The following is an 18,447-nucleotide window of genomic DNA, read 5'->3' as shown; positions in this document are numbered from 1 at the left end:
ATCAGATCAGTTGCTCAGTTGTGTCCAACTCTTTGAGACCCCATGAATCACAGCACACCAGGCCTCCCTGTCCATCACCAACTCCCGGAGTTCACTCAGACTCACATCCATCAAGTCAGTGATGCCATCCAGCCATCTCATCCTCTGTCGTCCCCTTCTCCTCTTGCCCCTAATCCCTCCCAGCATCAGAGTCTTTTCCAATGAGTCAACTCTTCACATGAGGTGGCCAAAGTACTGGAGTTTCAGCTTCAGCATCATTCCTTCCAAAGAAATCCCAGGGCTGATCTCCTTCAGAATGGACTGGTTGGATCTCCTTGCAGTCCAAGGGACTCTGAAGAGTCTTCTGCAACACCACAGTTCAAAAGTATCAATTCTTCGGTGCTCAGCCTTCTTCACAGTCCAACTCTCACATCCATACATGACCACTGGAAAAACCATAGCCTTGACTAGATGAACCTTTGTTGGCAAAGTAATGTCTCTGCTTTTAATATGCTATCTAGGTTGCTCATAACTTTCCTTCCAAGGAGTAAGCATCTTTTAATTTCATGGCTGCAGTCACCATCTGCAGTGATTTAGGAGCCCAGAAAAATAAAGTCTGACATTGTTTCCACTATTTCCCCATGTATTTCCCATGAAGTGATGGGACCGGATGCCATGATCTTCGTTTTCTGAATGCTGAGCTTTAAGCCAACTTTCTCACTCTCCACTTTCACTTTCATCAAGAGGCTTTTGAGTTCCTCTTCACTTTCTGCCATAAGGGTGATGTCATCTGCATACTGAGGTTATTGATATTTCTCCCAGCAATCTTGATTCCAGCTTGTGTTTCTTCTAGTCCAGCGTTTCTCAATATGTACTCTGCATATAAGTTAAATAAACAGGGTGACAATATACAGCCTTGACGAACTCCTTTTCCTATTTGGAACCAGTCTGTTGTTCCATGTCCAGTTCTAACTGTTGCTTCCTGACCTGCATACAAATTTCTCAAGAGGCAGATCAGGTGTTCTGGTATTCCCATCTCTTTCAGAATTTTCCACAGTTTATTGTGATCCACACTGTCAAAGGCTTTGGCATAGTCAATAAAGCAGAAATAGATGCTTTTCTGGAACTCTCTTGCTTTTTCCATGATCCAGCAGATGTTGGCAATTTGATCTCTGGTTCCTCTGCTTTTTCTAAAACCAGCTTGAACATCAGGAAGTTCACGGTTCACATATTGCTGAAGCCTGGCTTGGAGAATTTTGAGCATTACTTTACTAGCATGTGAGATGAGTCCAATTGTGCAGTAGTATGAGCATTCTTTGGCATCGCCTTTCTTTGGGATTGGAATGAAAACTGACCTTTTCCAGTCCTGTGGCCACTGCTGAGTTTTCCAAATGTGCTGGCATATTGAGTGCAGCACTTTCACAGCATCATCTTTCAGGATTTGAAATAGCTCAACTGGAATTCCATCACCTCCACTAGCTTTGTTCATAGTGATGCTTTCTAAGGCCCACTTGACTTCACATTCCAGGATGTCTGGCTCTAGGTCACTGATCACACCATCGTGATTATCTGGGTCGTGAAGATCTTTTTTGTACAGTTCTTCTGTGTATTCTTGCCATCTCTTCTTAATATCTTCTGCTTCTGTTAGGTCCATACCGTTTCTGTCCTTTATCGAGCCCATCTTTGCATGAAATGTTCCTTTGATATCTCTGATTTTCTTGAAGAGATCTCTAGTCTTTCCCATTCTGCTGTTTTCCTCTATTTCTTTGCATTGATTGCTGAAGAAGGCTTTCTTATCTCTTCTTGCTATTCTTTGGAACGCTGCATCCCGATGTTTATATCTTTCCTTTTCTCCTTTGCCTTTCACTTCTCTTGTTTTCACAGATATTTGTAAGGCCTCCCCAGACAGCCATTTTGCTTTTCTGCATTTCTTTTCCATGGGAATGGTCTTGATCCCTGTCTCCTGTACAATGTCATGAACCTCATTCCATAGTTCATCAGGCACTCTATCTATCAGATCTAGGCCCTTAAATCTATTTCTCACTTCCACTGTATAATTATAAGGGATTTGATTTAGGTCATACTTGAATGGTCTAGTGGTTTTCCCTACTTTCTTCAATTTAAGTCTGAACTTGGCAATAAGGAGTTCATGGTCTGAGCCACAGTCAGCTCCTGGTCTTATTTTTGCTGACTGTATAGAGCTTCTCTATCTTTGGCTGCAAAGAATATAATCAATCTGATTTTGGTGTTGGCCATCTGGTGATGTCCATGTGTAGAGTCTTCTCTTGTGTTATTGGAAGAGGGTGTTTGTTATGACCAGTGCGTTTTCTTGGCAAAACTCTATTAGCCTTTGCCCTGCTTCATTCGGTATTCCAAGGCCAAATTTGCCTGTTACTCCAGGTGTTTCTTTACTTCCTACTTTTGCATTCCAGTCCCCTATAATGAAAAGGACATCTTTTTTGGGTGTTAGTTCTAAAAGGTCTCGTAGGTCTTCATAGAACCGTTCCACTTCAGCTTCTTCAGCATTACTGGTTGGGGCACAGACTTGGATTACTGTCATATTGAATGGTTTGCCTTGGAAATGAACAGAGATCATTCTGTCGTTTTTGAGATTGCATCCAAGTACTGCATTTCGGACTCTTTTGTTGACCATGATGGCTACTCCATTTCTTCTGAGGGATTCCTGCCCGCAGTAGTAGATATAATGGTCATCTGAGTTAAATTCACCCACTCCAGTCCATTTCAGTTCACTGATTCCTAGAATGTCGACATTCACTCTTGCCATCTCTTGTTTGACCACTTCCAATTTGCCTTGATTCATGGACCTGACATTCCCGGTTCCTATGCAATACTGCTCTTTACAGCATCGGACCTTGCTTCTATCACCAGTCACATCCACAGCTGGGTATTCTTTTTGCTATGGCTCCATCCCTTCATTCTTTCTGGAGTTATTAAAATCTCCACTGATCTCCAGTAGCATATTGGGCACCTACTGACCTGGGGAGTTTCTCTTTCAGTATCCTATCATTTTGCCTTTTTATACTGTTCATGAGGTTCTCAAGGCAAGAATACTGAAGTGGTTTGCCATTCCCTTTGGAGAAGGCAATGGCACCCCACTCCAGTACTCTTGCTTGGAAAATCCATGGATGGAGGAGCCTGTTAGGCTACAATCCATGGGGTCACTAAGAGTCGGACACGACTGAGCGACTTCACTTTCACTTTTTACTTTCATGCATTGGAGAAGGAAATGGCAACCCACTCCAGTGTTCTTGCCTGGAGAATCCCAGGGACAGAGGAGCCTGGTGGGCTGCCATCTATGGGGTCGCACAGAGTTGGACATGACTGAAGTGACTTAGCATCTCCAGTGGACCACATTCTGTCAGATCTCTTCACCATGACCCACCCATCTTGGGTTGCCCCATGGGCATGGCTTAGTTTCATTGAGTTAGACAAGGCTGTGGTCCTAGTGTGATTAGATTGACTAGTTTTCTGTGAGTATGGTTTCAGTGTGTTTGCCCTCTGGTGCCCTCTTGCAACATCTACTGTCTTCCTTGGGTTTCTCTTACCTTGGGCATGGGGTATCTCTTCACGGCTGCTCCAGCAATGTGCAGCCATTGCTCCTTACCTTGGACGAGGGGTATCTCCTCACCGCCGCCCTTTCTGACCTTCAACGTGGGATAGCTCCTCTAGGACCTCCTACACTCGCGCAGCCACAGCTCCTTGGACAACAATGTAGGAAACTACATTTAAATTTCTCAGATGATTTATTCTAGTATTTGGATAATTGCATTTTTTCCATCTTAATTTTTTTTTTACATTTAAAAAATTATAGGTGATAAGCAGTGTTTTCATTTTAATCTTTGATTACCTGAGATCTATCTTAGTTAGAATGTAAGATATGGATCCAAGTTTTTGTTTTTTTTTTTTTCACACCAGTTGTCTTCAAACAATACCCAACATCCAACAACTGCCAACATCTGCTAGATCATCAGAAAAGAAAGAGAGTTCCAGAGAAACATCTATTTCTGCTTTATTGACTATGCCAAAGCCTTCGACTGTGTGGATCACAATAAACTGTGGAAAATTCTGAAAGACATGGAAATACCAGACCACCTGACCTGCCTCCTAAGAAATCTGTATTCATGTCAGGAAGCAACAGATAGAACTGGACATGGAACAACAGACTGGTTCCAAATAGGGAAAGGATTTCGTCAAGGCTGTATATTGTCACCCTGCTTATTTAACTTATATGCAGAGTACATCATGAGAAATGTTGGGCTGGAAGAAGCACAAGCTGGAATCAAGATTGCCAGGAGAAATATCAATAACCTCAGATATGCAGATGACACCACCCTTATGTCAGAAAGTGAAGAAGAACTAAAGAGCCTCTTGATGAAAGTGAAAGAGGAGCATGAAAAAGTTGCCTTAAAATTCAACATTCAGAAAACTAAGATCATGGCATCCAGTTCCATCACTTCACAGCAAATAGATGGGGAAATAGTGGTAGACTTTACTTTTTTGAGCTCCAAAATTGCTGCAGATGGTGACTCCAGCCATGAAATTAAAAGATTCTTACTCCTTGGAAGAAAAGTTATGACCAACCTAGACAGCATATTCAAAAGCAGAGACATTACTTTGCCAACAAAGTTCCATCTAGTCAAGGCTATGGTTTTTCCAGTAGTCATATATGGATATGAGAGTTGGACTATAAAGAAAGCTGGACACCAAGGAATTGATGCTTTTGAACTGTGGTGTTGGAGAAGACTCTTGAGAATCCCTTGGACTGCAAGGAGGTCCAACCAGTCGATCCTAAAGGAAATCAGTCCTGAATATTCATTGGAAGGACTGATGTTGAAGCTGAAACTCCAATACTTCGGCCACCTGATGCAAAGAGCTGACTCATTTGAAAAGATCATGATGCTGGGAAAGATTGAAGGCAGAAAGAGAAGGGGACAACAGAGGATGAGGTGGTTGGATGGCATCACTGACTCAATGGAGATGAGTTTGAGTAAACTCTGGGAGTTGGTGATGTACAGGGAGGCCTGGCATGCTGCAGTCCATGGGGTTGCAAAGAGTCAGACATAACTGAGCAACTGAATTGAACTGAACTGATCCTCAAACATGCATTGAATAGCCCATAGTACTTTAAAATATTACCTTATCACATGCTAATTCATTCATGCAATGGCATCTATTTTGGATTCCATTCTGCTCTGTTGATGTGTCTATTTACACACTAGCCCATACTGCTATAATTACAGCTCTAAAGCAGGTTGTCGTCTCTGGTTTTACTAGTTCTCTGTCATTTTTCTTCTTCATCAGACATGTTGTCATTTAAATTTTTTTCTCTATAAATTTTAGAATTAGTCTGTCTCTTAAAATTTTTTCTTAGAATCATGGTGGATTTTATAGATTAATTTAGAAGAATTTAAGTTTTATGATAATAAGTCATCCTATCCTATGCTTTTCCATTTATTCAAAGCTTTTGTTTCCCTTGGTAGTGAGTTAAAAGATTTCTTTGCGTATTGCACATTTTCTACTAACTTATCCCCAAGAATTCAATCTTTCGTGTTGCTGTTGTAACTAGATATTTTTGAATTGATTGTTGTTTGTATCTATGAAATGGAGTGATTTCTGAATATTCAAATTTAAGGACTATATTTTCCACTTCTGAAAAAAAAAGGCTACTGGAATTTTGATAGATTGATTTGAGTGCACATCATCAATTCATAAACAGATAGCTTTTCAATTTCAAGTTTTCTTTAATATAGAATTGCAGGGGGCCCTGAATAGCCAAAACAATCTTGGAAAAGAAAAGTTAGAGGACTCACACTTCCCCATTTCAAAACTTATTTCAAAACTACAGCAATCAGACTGTGTGGTACTGGCATAAATAGAATAATTGAGAAATAACCTATATAATTATGATCCATTCATTTTCAATAAAGGTGTCAAGGCAATCAATAGGAGAAAGAACTGTCTTTAGCAAAGAATTCTTTTAATTTCTTTCAGTGGTGTTTTGTTTTTTGACTATAAACCATCCACTGTTTTTGGTTAAGTTTCAGTATTTTACTCTTTTTGATGCTGTGTGAATGAAATTGTTTACTTAATTTCATTTTTGGATTGTATTACTAGCTTATAGAAATACAACTATTTTATATATTGATATTATATCTCTGCAACATTGCTGAATTCATTTATTAGTCCCAGTAGATTTGTAGTTTCTTCAGAATTGTCTATTTAAGATCGTTATATGCTGGGACTTCCCTGGTGGTCCAGTGACTAAGACTTAAACCTTGTAGGAGACAGGCCTACTAAAAGGCCTGGCAAAAGAATTAAGCAATCTTGCTGAGAGGACATGACTCAGCATGTAACTCCTGAAGGAATCCAAGAAGGAACAAAAGACATCTTGAAAGCAGGATGTACGCCTGGGAGTGGAAAGCCATTAACAGACTGTTCCTATCTTGAGCGCCTGGGAGGCACATAAAGATTAATTAGAACGGTAGCAAAGACCGCTGGAAGATGGCTGCTTGGCCGTGGAGGCATATCTCTGGAACTGCAAAGCAGCCATGGGGTGACTTCTGTGATGGGCTATTAAGACGATTGATGAACCTTCTTTTTCGCAGGTGGTGAAAGGGTCTTCACTGCTTGGACCCGCAGGGCTGGGACTGGAGGAGCTGCCGACCCCCGCGATGACTGCAGCCCGAGAGGTGCGTCGTGTTCCAGTGCGTGCAGAGCCACGCCATGCTCATTGACTCTGTTCACCTCGCCTGGGACCTGTTGCAGTCCCTCGGGGCTATGGTCTTCTCCAGAGTCACAAATAATGTAGTTTTGGAGGCTCCGTTCCTAGTAGGCATTGAAGGTCACTCAAAGGCAGCACTTAACCTTTTGTTCTGTAGTTCCTGTGAGATTCCCATTGGTTTCCACCGTATTCTACCCATGCTGCCCTGGCTGCCTTGAGAGGCCACTTCTGCCTTTCCAGTGAAAAAATGGAGTGCCTTAGTTCAGTTCAGTCGCTCAGTCTTGTCTGACTCTTTGTGACTCTGTGAATGGCAGCATGCCAGGCCTCCCTGTACATCACCAACTCCCAGAGTTTAACCAAACTCATGTCCATTGAGTCAGTGATGCCATTCAACCATCTCATCCTCTGTCATCCCCTTCTCCTCCTGCCCTCAATCTTTCCCAGCATCAGGGTCTTTCCAATGAGACAGCTCTTTGCATCAGGTGGCCAAAGTACTGGAGTTTCAGCTTCAACATCAGTCCTTCCAATGAACACCCAGGACTGATCTCCTTTAGGATGGACTGGTTGAATCTCCTTGCAGTTCAAGGAACTCACAAGAGTCTTCTCCAACACCACAGTTCAAAAGCATCAAATCTTTGGTGCTCAGCTGTCTTTATAGTCCAACTCTCACATCCATATATGACTACTGGAAAAACCATAGCCTTGACTATACAGACCTTTGTTGACAAAGTAATGTCTCTGCTTTTTAATATGCTGTCTAGGTTGGTCATAGCTTTCCTTCCAAGGAGTAAGCATCTTTTAATTTCATGGCTGCAATCACCATCTGCAGTGCTTTTGGAGCCCCCCCAAATAAAGTCAGCCACTGTTTCCACTGTTTCCCCATCTATTTCCCATGAAGTGATGGGACCAGATGCCATGATCTTAGTTTTCTGAATGTTGAGCTTTAAGCCAACTTTTTCACACTCCTCTTTGACTTTCATCAAGAGGCTCTTTAGTTCTTCATTTTCTGCCATAAGGATGGTGTCATCTGCATATCTGAGGTTATTTATATTTCTCCTGGCAGTCTTGATTCCAGCTTGTGCTTCATCCAGCTCAGCATTTCTCATGATGTACTCATATAAGTTAAATAAGCAGGGTGACAATATACAGCCTTGATGGACTCCTTTTCCTATTTGGAACCAGTCTGTTGTTCCATGTCCAGTTCTAACTGTTGCTTCCTGACCTGCATACAGGTTTCTCAAGAGGCAGGTCAGGTGGTCTGGAATTCCCATCTCTTTCAGAATTTTCCACAGTTTATTGTGATCTACACAGTCAAAGGCTTTGGCATAGTCAATAAAGCTGAATGAAAACTGACCTTTTCCAGTCCTGTGGCCACTGCTGAGTTTTCCAATTTGCTGGCATATTGAGTGCTTATTTAAGTTATATGCTGAGTACATCATGAGAACCATTGGGCTGGAAGAAGCGCAAGCTGGAATCAAGATTGCTGGGAGAAATATCAATGCCTCAGATATGCAGATGACACCATCCTTATGGCAGAAAATGAAGAACTAAAGAGCCTCTTGATGAAAGTGGAAAAGGAGCATGAAAAAGTTGGCTTAAAGCTCAACATTCAGAAAAAAGATGATGGCATCTGCTCCCATCACTTCATGGGAAATAGATGGGAAACAGTGGAAACAGTGGCTGACTTTATTTGGGGGGGCTCCAAAATCACTGTGACCAACCTAGACAGCATATTAAAAAGCAGAGACATTACTTTGTCAACAAAGGTCTGTATAGTCAAGGCTATGGTTTTTCCAGTAGTCATATATGGATGTAAGAGTTGGACTATAAAGACAGCTGAGCACCGAAGATTTGATGCTTTTGAACTGTGGTGTTGAAGAAGACTCTTGCGAGTTCCTTGAACTGCAAGGAGATCCAACCAGTCCATCCTAAAGGAGATCAGTCCTGGGTGTTCATTGGAAGGACTGATGTTGAAGCTAAAACTCCAATACTTTGGCCACCTGATGCAAAGAGCTGTCTCATTGGAAAAGACCCTGATGCTGGGAAAGATTGAGGGCAGGAGGAGAAGGGGATGACAGAGGATGAGATGGTTGGATGGCATCACTGACTCAATGGACATGAGTTTGGGTAAACTCTGGGAGTTGGTGATGTACAGGAAGGCCTGGCGTGCTGTGGTTCACGGGGTCACAAAGAGACAGACACGACTGAACCACTAAATGACTGATAAAGCTGAAATAGATGTTTTTCTGGAACTCCTTTGCTTTTTCGATGATCCAGCGGATGTTGGCAATTTGATCTCTGGTTCCTCTGCCGTACCTCTTAAAAACAAAAGCCGTAGTAAATCCATCTGAGATGGATATCTACAACATCCCTCTATGAGAAAAGTTTGCAGAGCTGAAAGAGAAGATGATGTTAACCCATACTCGCTTAAATTCACTCATAAAGATTTTGAAGGAACTGCCTCCTGACCAGTCCAAGCTAACTAATTCAGAATCAAAGCTTGAGTATCAGAGGCAGGCCTTATTGCTGTCTTCTGTCCAGGTTTCATAGCTATTTGTCTTAAGAATTCATTTTGGCTTCTTATCAATTTCATAATATTAATTTTTGAAAACATTCTGATTGCAAATTTAAGAATTAAGAGCCAATGTCCCATGAATGCTGTGATCTAAAGATGCATGATTGGCCTGAAAATAGAGTTTTACTTCTGTTAATTAACTATTTTTCCTACATGGAGCAGTTGTCATAGGAATACTAAGAAATCATTTTTTTCTTACATGAAATACAGGTACATACATATTCTGTAGGTAATATTCAATAAGTTAACTGCATAATATATATTTATCTTTACCTTTTCAGTTGTAAACTGAACTTAGCAGGATAGTAATGAAAGGAATGATAAAAACATCAAGTAGTCACCGAATGCTGTTTTCTCATTATTTTGCTTTATATAGCACTGTGGCTCAATAGCTTATCATAGTATTTGAGAGGCACAGTGCAAAATAGCCTTGAAGGAAAAGGTCCTTGGGAAAATGGCGAAGGGCCAGAAGTACCCAGGCATTGTGTACTGATAGCTGAAAAACATTTCCTGCCTTTGGCGAGGCTCGGCACCAAGATTTAACAATTAAAACATTAAAGACGATGCTTAAAAAAAAATGGGTATGAGATAAACACATGGGTCGTTAAGAACGTGCTGGTCCTTAAAAGATCTTTTACTGATTATATCTTAACCTTGTACGTGCTCTGCTTACCATATTCTCTGAACTCTTTGTTCCTTGCTCCTATAAAAAGGCTCGACTACAAAAATAAAGTTGTCAGTCCTTACAAAAACTGTCCAAGTGTTGTTCTTTCAAGTTTGCCATTTCCAAGTCCCCCCCAAAAAAATTCCCACAGTAGTCATTTAATAAATAACTATAAAATATTATGCTCGCTGCTGGAAATAAGCAAAAACACCTATTCTGTATCTTTGGAGTTTATAATCTAGTTATAGATGGATATTCAAATAACCACATTAAGGCATTTAAAATTATAACTGTAGTAAGGATTCTGAATAAAAGGGACATAGGGAAATAAACACATATAGCGGGTAACTGACCCGGTTTGGGGGTCAGGTAGGGTCTTTCTGTGGAAGTGTTTCACCAGTGGTCTGAAAGATTAGTAAGAGTTAATAAGCTGATAGAGGCAACGGCTTATATGAAGGCCCTGTGAGGCCCCTATAAAGGCATGTAGCAGTTTGTAATAGTGTCCAGAAACCAGAGATGCAAAGCCTTATCAGCCTGCTGAAGGATATTTGTTTTTATCCCAACAACAATGAAAAGCTCTTGAAGAATTTTAAAGGAGGAAGCCTATGACAGGATCAAATTTTCTTTTTCAGAATCTCATTATGGTTGTCCTGTGAGCAATGGGTGAGAGGGCAGCAAGCAGACCTAGAGGGGCTGACACTAGTACAGTCAAGATATGATACAGCCAAAGGGTGGTGTGCAGACAGGGTAACATGGTTCAGACGTGGCTAGTAGAGTTAATTGCAAGTTCTTTCCCTTTTTGACTGCATAAAGGATATTTTCCTTTAAAAATATGATAGAAAATTCTGACTTGCTTTATGCTTTTCAGTTTGCAAAATTTGGTTAAGTAAGGAGGAAGCCTCTGGCAACAAACAGTACCAGAAAAGCTCTTTCCACTCCTGAAGAATGAGATCCAATAATAGTCTCTATTGAATCATCCTGGGGTTTGTACTGTGTATGGGTATATCTACCTCAACATATTTTTTAATGTAAATTAAGCTCTTCTTATGTAGCTATTTTCCTTAACCTTTGGATTTGCTGTTTTGGTAAACTTTCAATGGAAAATTTGAAGAAGGCGATGGCACCCTACTCCAGTACTCTTGCCTGGAAAATCCATGGATGGAGGAGCCTGGTAGACTGCAGTCCACGGGGTCGCTAAGAGTCAGACACAACTGAGCGACTTTCACTTTCATGCATTGAAGAAGGAAATGGCAACCCACTCCAGTGTTCTTGCCTGGAGAATCCCAGGGACGGGGGAGCCTGGTGGGCTGCCATCTATGGGGTCGCACAGAGTCAGACACTACTGAAGCAACTTAGCAGCAGCAGCAATGGAAAATTAAATGCTTGAACTTGACATCAAAAAAAAAAAAAAAAAAAAAAAAAAGATTAGCTAGGTCCTTGTCCTTGAGGCAGAAAAACAGGGATACAAAAATTTAAATGTTAACTGCCCAGGGTTATCATTGAAGGCCACCTGACCTGCTATGCTCATGTAAGCACGTACAAGCAAGTCTCAAAAAGTATAATAAAGCAGACTTGAGATCAGTTTGGCCACCTTCACCTCATGGTGGTGTTGGTCCCCTAATCCTCTTTGTAACTTTCTTGAGTGTTTCTCATTCTTTCGCTACACCTCGCTTTCAGGAACCTGTGCTGTTGAGCTGGACTCGACATCACCTTCCAATGCAGGGGTTGTGGGTTTGATCCAAGATCTGGGAGCTAAGATCCCATGTGCCTTACAGCAAAGACGCTAAAACATAACAGAAGCAATACTATGCATGTGTGTGTGCTAAGTAGCTTTAGTCATGTCCGACTCATAGATTTTTTGCCTATGCTGCTTGGGCGCCTCCGTCCATGGGGATTCTCCAGGCAAGAATACCTGAGTGGGTTGCCATGCCCTCCTCCAGGAGATCTTCTCCATCCAGGGATCAAACTAGTGTCTCTTATTTCTCCCACTTTGGCAGGTGGGTTCTTTACCATTAGCGCCACATGGGAAGCCCCAAGCAATATTGTACAAATTCAATAAAGACTTTTTTTAAAAAAAGATTGTTATCTGCAAAACAAGAATGTTATTTATTTCATTTTCTTGCATAATTGCCCTGGCTAGAAACTTCAGTACAATGTTGAATAGAACTGACAAGAGGAGGTATACTCTATATTTTTAATTTTTCCTGAAATTATAAAGATAATTGTATTAGCTAGAAAATGTTAGTGGAAATAGTAGTCATCATTTTTTAAAACTTTTGTTAATGACAATGACTGTAATATTTTCCTATTGAACATAAGCTAGTTTGGGGGTTAAAATAAATTCATGTTAAGGAAGTGTCCTATATTCTTATTCTTTTAATGACATTTTTGATTCAAAAATAGATGTTACATGTTTTATCAAATTCTTTTCAGTCTGTGGAATTGATTTTTCTCAGATCTATTCACAAAATATATGTCCTGGGAACTTCCCTGGTGGTCCAGTGGTTAAGAATTTGCCTGCCAATTCAGGGAACACATGTTCCCTAATCCCTAATCTGGGAACTAGCATTTATTCACATGCTGCAACTACTGAGCCCATGGACACTAGAGACCATACTTTGCAACAAGAGAAGCCATTACAATAAGAAGCCTGTGCACCGCAACTAGAGAGTAGCCCCCACTCACCGAAACTAAAGAAAGCCCCTAAGGAGCAACAAAGAGCCCTTGAACAAAGACCCAGCAGAGCAAGAAAGAATAAAGAATTAAAAAATATATCTGTCATAACATTTAATCATTCTTGTATTCCTGAAATAAATCCCACTTTGTCAAGTCATTGCTTTCTAATATGGCAGAATTTGTTTCCTAATATTTTACTTAGTATTATTTCATCAATATCTACAAGTGAGATTAATAATTAGTTTTTTTCCCCCCTCCAGTCTTTGTCAGATTTAGTATTGAAATTATTCTTGCTTTGTATAACAAATTTGGACAGTTTCTTTCTTTATGTGATGGGATAGCTTAAATTATTTTGGTGTTGTGTGTTCCTGAAAGGTGCAACATAACCACCTATGAGAAGCACCTGGTGCTTTTTTTGTAGTTTCTTCTTTAAATTAAAAAAAATAATTTATCAGAAGTCATTTTACTGACAAAATAGATATATTTTGAAATATATCAATATATATTGAAATATATCGATATATTTTGAAATAGATTTATATTCATATAGTGGTGGCCTCTAAACTTTTTACAGAAAATGTACATACAGACTGTATCTTTGGATATGTACATATTTTATACATTTTACAATTTAACAAATAATTGTATTAATAAATACATCCTCTAATGTATTTACTCAGGATGTATAGTTAAGACATTTCTTGTTTGTTTACTTAAGGTATTTGCCTGGTCATCATTGTTGTTGTTGTTTAGTTGATAAGTTGACTCCTTTGGGACCCCATGGACTGTAGCCTGCTAGGCTCCTCTGTCCATGGGATTTTCCTGACAAGCATACTGCAGTGGGTTGCCATTTCCTTCTCTAGGGGATCTTTCTGACCCAGGGATCAAACCCAGGTGTTCTGCATTGGCAGGTGGATTCTTTATCACTGAGCCACCTGGGAAGCCCTTGCCTGGTCACTAAGGATACCCAAACTGTGCAGTCTCATTAGGTAGGGGTCATCCTTCCTCCAGGATGTGTCAGGAGTAATAGTTTATGCAGGAGAGTTGAGGGAGAAAACTAGGTCCCTCATTTTATGGTTCTTTTATGGTAATTAAATTGTTTAGATTTGTTTTGAGATCAGTGTCTGTACATGATATTTTCTTTAAAAAGAATCCATTTTATCTAGAATTTCCAGCTTTTTGCTTTTATTCTTAATTAACTTAGCCAACAGTTTGCTTTTTCAAGCAACCAGCTTTTGGGTTATTGAATTCTACAGTTTTTTGGTTTTATTTTCTAACTAACTGGTTTCTTTTATCTTTTTAATCCCTTCTTTCGGCTTTCTTGGGATTAATTTTGCTGATCTTTCTTTAATTTCACTTGGACACCCATTTCATTTGTTTTCATTCTTTCTTATTAGTTAATATAGTGAAATTTTCTAGCTGCTTTGTGATTTATTCCCCTGTGAATAAGACCTAGCTTGGAATATTTGTAGGGCTAGATTTTAGGATATATTTGTGTCAGAACAACTTGGAATATATGCAATTTATACCTGCTTAAAAATCAAAATTATTTAAGCAGGCACTGATAAAAGGTTGGTCAAACTTAGTGCTTGACATAACTTTTGTCTGTTAAAGGAAGTAGACCCTGAACTTTATGCAAACTTTCTTTGCTGTAATTTACTCCACCTAAGACCCAAACTCCACCCCACATACCTAACCACTGACTAATATTTCCTCCCATGATCTTCCTGTTTTTGCAATGTTTGCCATAGTTCATTAAGGTCGGGACTTTCCTTACCAATTTTAATATACCACTTCCTCTTTTCACAGCCACCTGTCCCATGGTCTCTGCATATAAAGCTGTGCTTGGGCACTCCTTCTCAGAGATGTTTCTGGCTTCAAGTTTGACTATCTCCCTATTGCAGTAGTCTCTTTTAACGAAGTGTTGCCTTGCTAATGTCCAGATTCACAGTTTTGCATTGAAATCAAAATAGTTTGAAAAATACTTTGATTCCTCAAATTACATTGACTTTTTAAAAAATTGAAGTATATTTGGTTTACAATACTAAATTAGTTTCAGGTACACATCCTAGTGATTCAGTATTTTTTTGGTTTATACTCCATTAAAAGTTATTGCAAGCTAATAGCCATAATTCCCTGTACTATACTACAAATATATCCTTGTTCCCTTATCACTTTATGCATAGTAATTTGTATCTATTAATTTCATTCTCCTAATGTCTTTCCTCCCTTACTTCTCCCCTTTGGTAACCACTAGTTTGTTTTCTGGAGAAGGCAATGGCACCCCACTCCAATACTCTTGCCTGGAAAATCCCATGGACGGAGGAGCCTGGTGGGCTGCAGTCCATGGGGTTGCTAGGAGTCAGACATGACTGAGCAAATTCACTTTCACTTTTCACTTTCATGCACTGGAGAAGGAAATGGCAGCCCACTCCAGTGTTCTTGCCTGGAGAATCCCAGGGACGGGGGAGCCTGGTGGGCTGCCGTCTATGGGGTCGCACAGAGTCAGACACGACTGAAGCGACTTAGCAGCAGCAGCAACAGCAGTTTGTTTTCTATATCATGAGTCTGTTTCTGCTTTGCATATACATTTATTTGTACCAATTTTTAGATTCAACATATTAGTGCTATCACAAAGTGTTTGTCTTTCTCTCTCTGACTTATTTACTTGGTATAATACCCTCCAATTCCATCCATATGGCAATTGACAAAATTTCATTCCTTTTTATGGCTGAGTAATATTCCATTGTATACATATATACATAGTACGTCTTATTAATCCAGTTAATAAGATTGGCTGTGCTGGTATTTTGTTTCAGCACTCGGGCTTCTCTAGTTGTGGCAGGCAAACTTAGTTGCCCCATAGCATGTGGGATCTTATTCTCTGACTAGGGATTGAACTTATGTCCCCTGCACTGGAAGGATTCTTAACCACTGACCACTAAGGAAGTCCCAATCCAATCATCTGCTTATGGTCATTTGGTTTCCTTCCATATCTTGGCTACTGTAAACAGTGCTGCTATGAACACTGAGGTGTATATGTCTTTTTAAATTAGTGTTTTTGTACATTTGCTGGATTATAGGGTAGTTCTTCCCTACTATAGGATTTCCCTGGTGGCTCAGTTGGTAAAGAATCTGCCTGCAATGTAGGAGACCTGGGTTTGATCCCTGGGTCAGGAAGATCTCCTGGAGAAGGGAATGGCAACCCACTCCAGTATTCTTGCCTGAAGAATTTCATGGACAGAGGAGCCTAGTAAACTACTGTCTATGGGGTCCCAAAGAGTATGATACAACTGAGCGATTAACACTTTCATGGCAGTTCTATTTTTCGTTTTTTGAGGAACCTCCATACTCTTTTCCATAGTGGCTGCACCAATTTCATTCCTGCCATGTATAAGGGTTCCCTTTTCTCCATATCCTCTCCAACTCTTGTTATTTGTAAATATTTTGATGATAGCCATTCAGACAGGTGTGAAGTGTTACTTTATTATTGTTTTGATTTTGCATTTCTGGAGGGAATGATGCTAAAGCTGAAACTCCAGTACTTTGGCCACCTCATGCAAAGAGTTGACTCATTGGAAAAGACTGATGCTGGGAGGGACTGGGGGCAGGAGGAGAAGGGGACGACAGAGGATGAGATGGCTGGATGGCATCACTGACTCGATGGACATGAGTCTGAGTAAACTCCGGGAGTTGGTGATGGACAGGGAGTCCTGGCGTGCTACGATTCATGGGGTCGCAAAGAGTCGGACACGACTGTGTGCTGAACTGAACTGAACTGAATAATTAGCAGGTTGAGCATCTTCAGCTTCAGGATCAGTCCTTCCAAAGAATCAGTCCTTTAGTATTGACTGGCTGGATCTCCTTGCAGTCCAAGGGACTCTCAAGAGTCTTCTCCAGCACCACAATTCAAAAGCATCAACTCTTTGGTGTTCAGCCTTCTTTATGGACCACCTCTCACATCATACATGACAACTGGAAAAACTATAGCTTTGACTAGACAGACCTTTGTTGGCAAAGTGATGTCTGCTTTTTAATACACAAGTTTGTCACACATTTGTTATAACTGTTCTTCCAAGGATCTGGTGTCTTTTAATTTTCTGCATGATTTTAGAGCCCAAGAAAATCTATCACTGCTTCCACATTTTCCCTTTCTATTTGCCATGAAGTTATAGGGCCAGATGCCATGATCTTAGTTTTTGGAATGTTGAGTTTTAAGTCAGTTTTTTCACCCCTCTTTGACCCTCATCAAGAGGTTCTTTAGTTACTTTTCACTTTCTGCCATTGGGGTGTTATCATCCACATATCAGAGGTTGTTGCTACTTCTAGCAGTCTTGAGTCCAACCTATGATTCATCCAGTCCAGCATTTCGCATGATGTACTCTGCATAGAAGTTAAATAAGATGACAAGATAAAGCCTTGTTGTACTCCTTTCCCAATTTTTGAACCAGTCAATTACAATTATTGATATGAAAGACATGTTTAGTTATGGTTATACCATGTTATGATTCATGTTTTCAAGGTTTACAAATAATTTCCCATGTGAGATTTTGCATGGTTATACATGCATGTCTTCCAATGATTATGAATGTTTGCAATTTTTTGTAATGTCTAATCTCTATTTCTTTAGACATTAAAAGTGCTCTTCTAAAGAATAATTAAATTAATAGCTTTCCTCTTCCTTCTCTCCTTTCTCTCCACAACTTTCCAATTTTAACTATATTATCTTTCTTAATATTTATCTTTCTGTTTAATACTAATGATCCCCACATTTGTTTTAGTTTTAGTCTTAATTATGTGCATTCTTTATGCTATCTCCCCTATGCTTGCTTTCTAGTCATTTCTTTGATATAATGTGTCCACTGGCAGATTGTTCAAGTGAGTTTATGGAAACAATACCCCTAAAACTTTGTGTTTTCAATTTTTTTTTTTTTTTTTTTTACTCAAGAAACAATTTAACTGGTTATAGAATTTCTGGGTCACATCTCTTTCCTTGAGGATTTTGTCTGTATTGCTATATCTACAATGTCTTCTAGAAATGAATATTGTGATACAACACAAAATCCGCCTAAGTCTTTCTCATTATAAGTAATTTACTTTCTTTAACTTTCAGAGAATGCTTTATTTTTGAACATATATTGGCATTAACCATGTGGGATCATTTTTAGATTACTGTATGTCCTTTTACACTTTCAGACTTAAGTCTCCTTTTATTTCTGCAATTTTTTCTTGAATTTTTTTCTTGTTCCATTATTTTTTTTTCTTGTTTGCTTTAAAGATGTAGATTTATGTTTTTCATCAGTTCTCGCAAATTCACAGCCATTATCTGTTTATATATTACCTCTCCCTTCCTCTTTATTCTTTCTACTTGGAATGTTATCAAATTGTAGGATCTTATTCTGTCTTCCATGTCCTTTAATCCTTTAATCATATTTCCCATTTTTTGTTGTTTCTCTTTACTGCATTCTGGGTCAGTTCTTCAGATATAACTTTTGATTCACATATTCTCACTTGAGTTATCTAATCTAGTTAATCTCTCCACTGAGATTTTTCTGCTGCCAACAATTATATTTCTTATTTCTCATTTCTTTTGGATTGTTTCCAAAATATTTCTACTCATTCCTAAGTGTTTCTAGTTGAATGTTCACTTTTTAAGTTTCATGCTTTACTTAAAACAGTTCCCACATATGTGTTTTAATGTTGTATGTGTGTAATTGTAACTCCAATACTTGAAATCTTTGGGAAATTTAAATGTGATGCTTCTTGTTTCTGCTGACTCTCATTTATGGTTATTGCCTTCTTGTATGTTTG

General features: G+C 39.5%; 1 pseudogene; it reads left to right on the top strand.

Annotated features, from left to right (window-relative positions):
- The first annotated feature begins 6,337 nt into the window (after positions 1 to 6,337).
- The window catches only part of LOC102276088 (protein Mis18-beta-like), a 36,531-nt pseudogene continuing 24,421 nt past the window's right edge, over positions 6,338 to 18,447 (top strand).

This window comes from Bos mutus, chromosome 5, assembly GCF_027580195.1.
Source record: "Bos mutus isolate GX-2022 chromosome 5, NWIPB_WYAK_1.1, whole genome shotgun sequence".
Classification (NCBI taxonomy): Eukaryota; Metazoa; Chordata; class Mammalia; order Artiodactyla; family Bovidae; genus Bos; species Bos mutus.
Note: the sequence above shows the minus strand (reverse complement) of the source record. Positions and strands in the feature narration are given on the sequence as shown.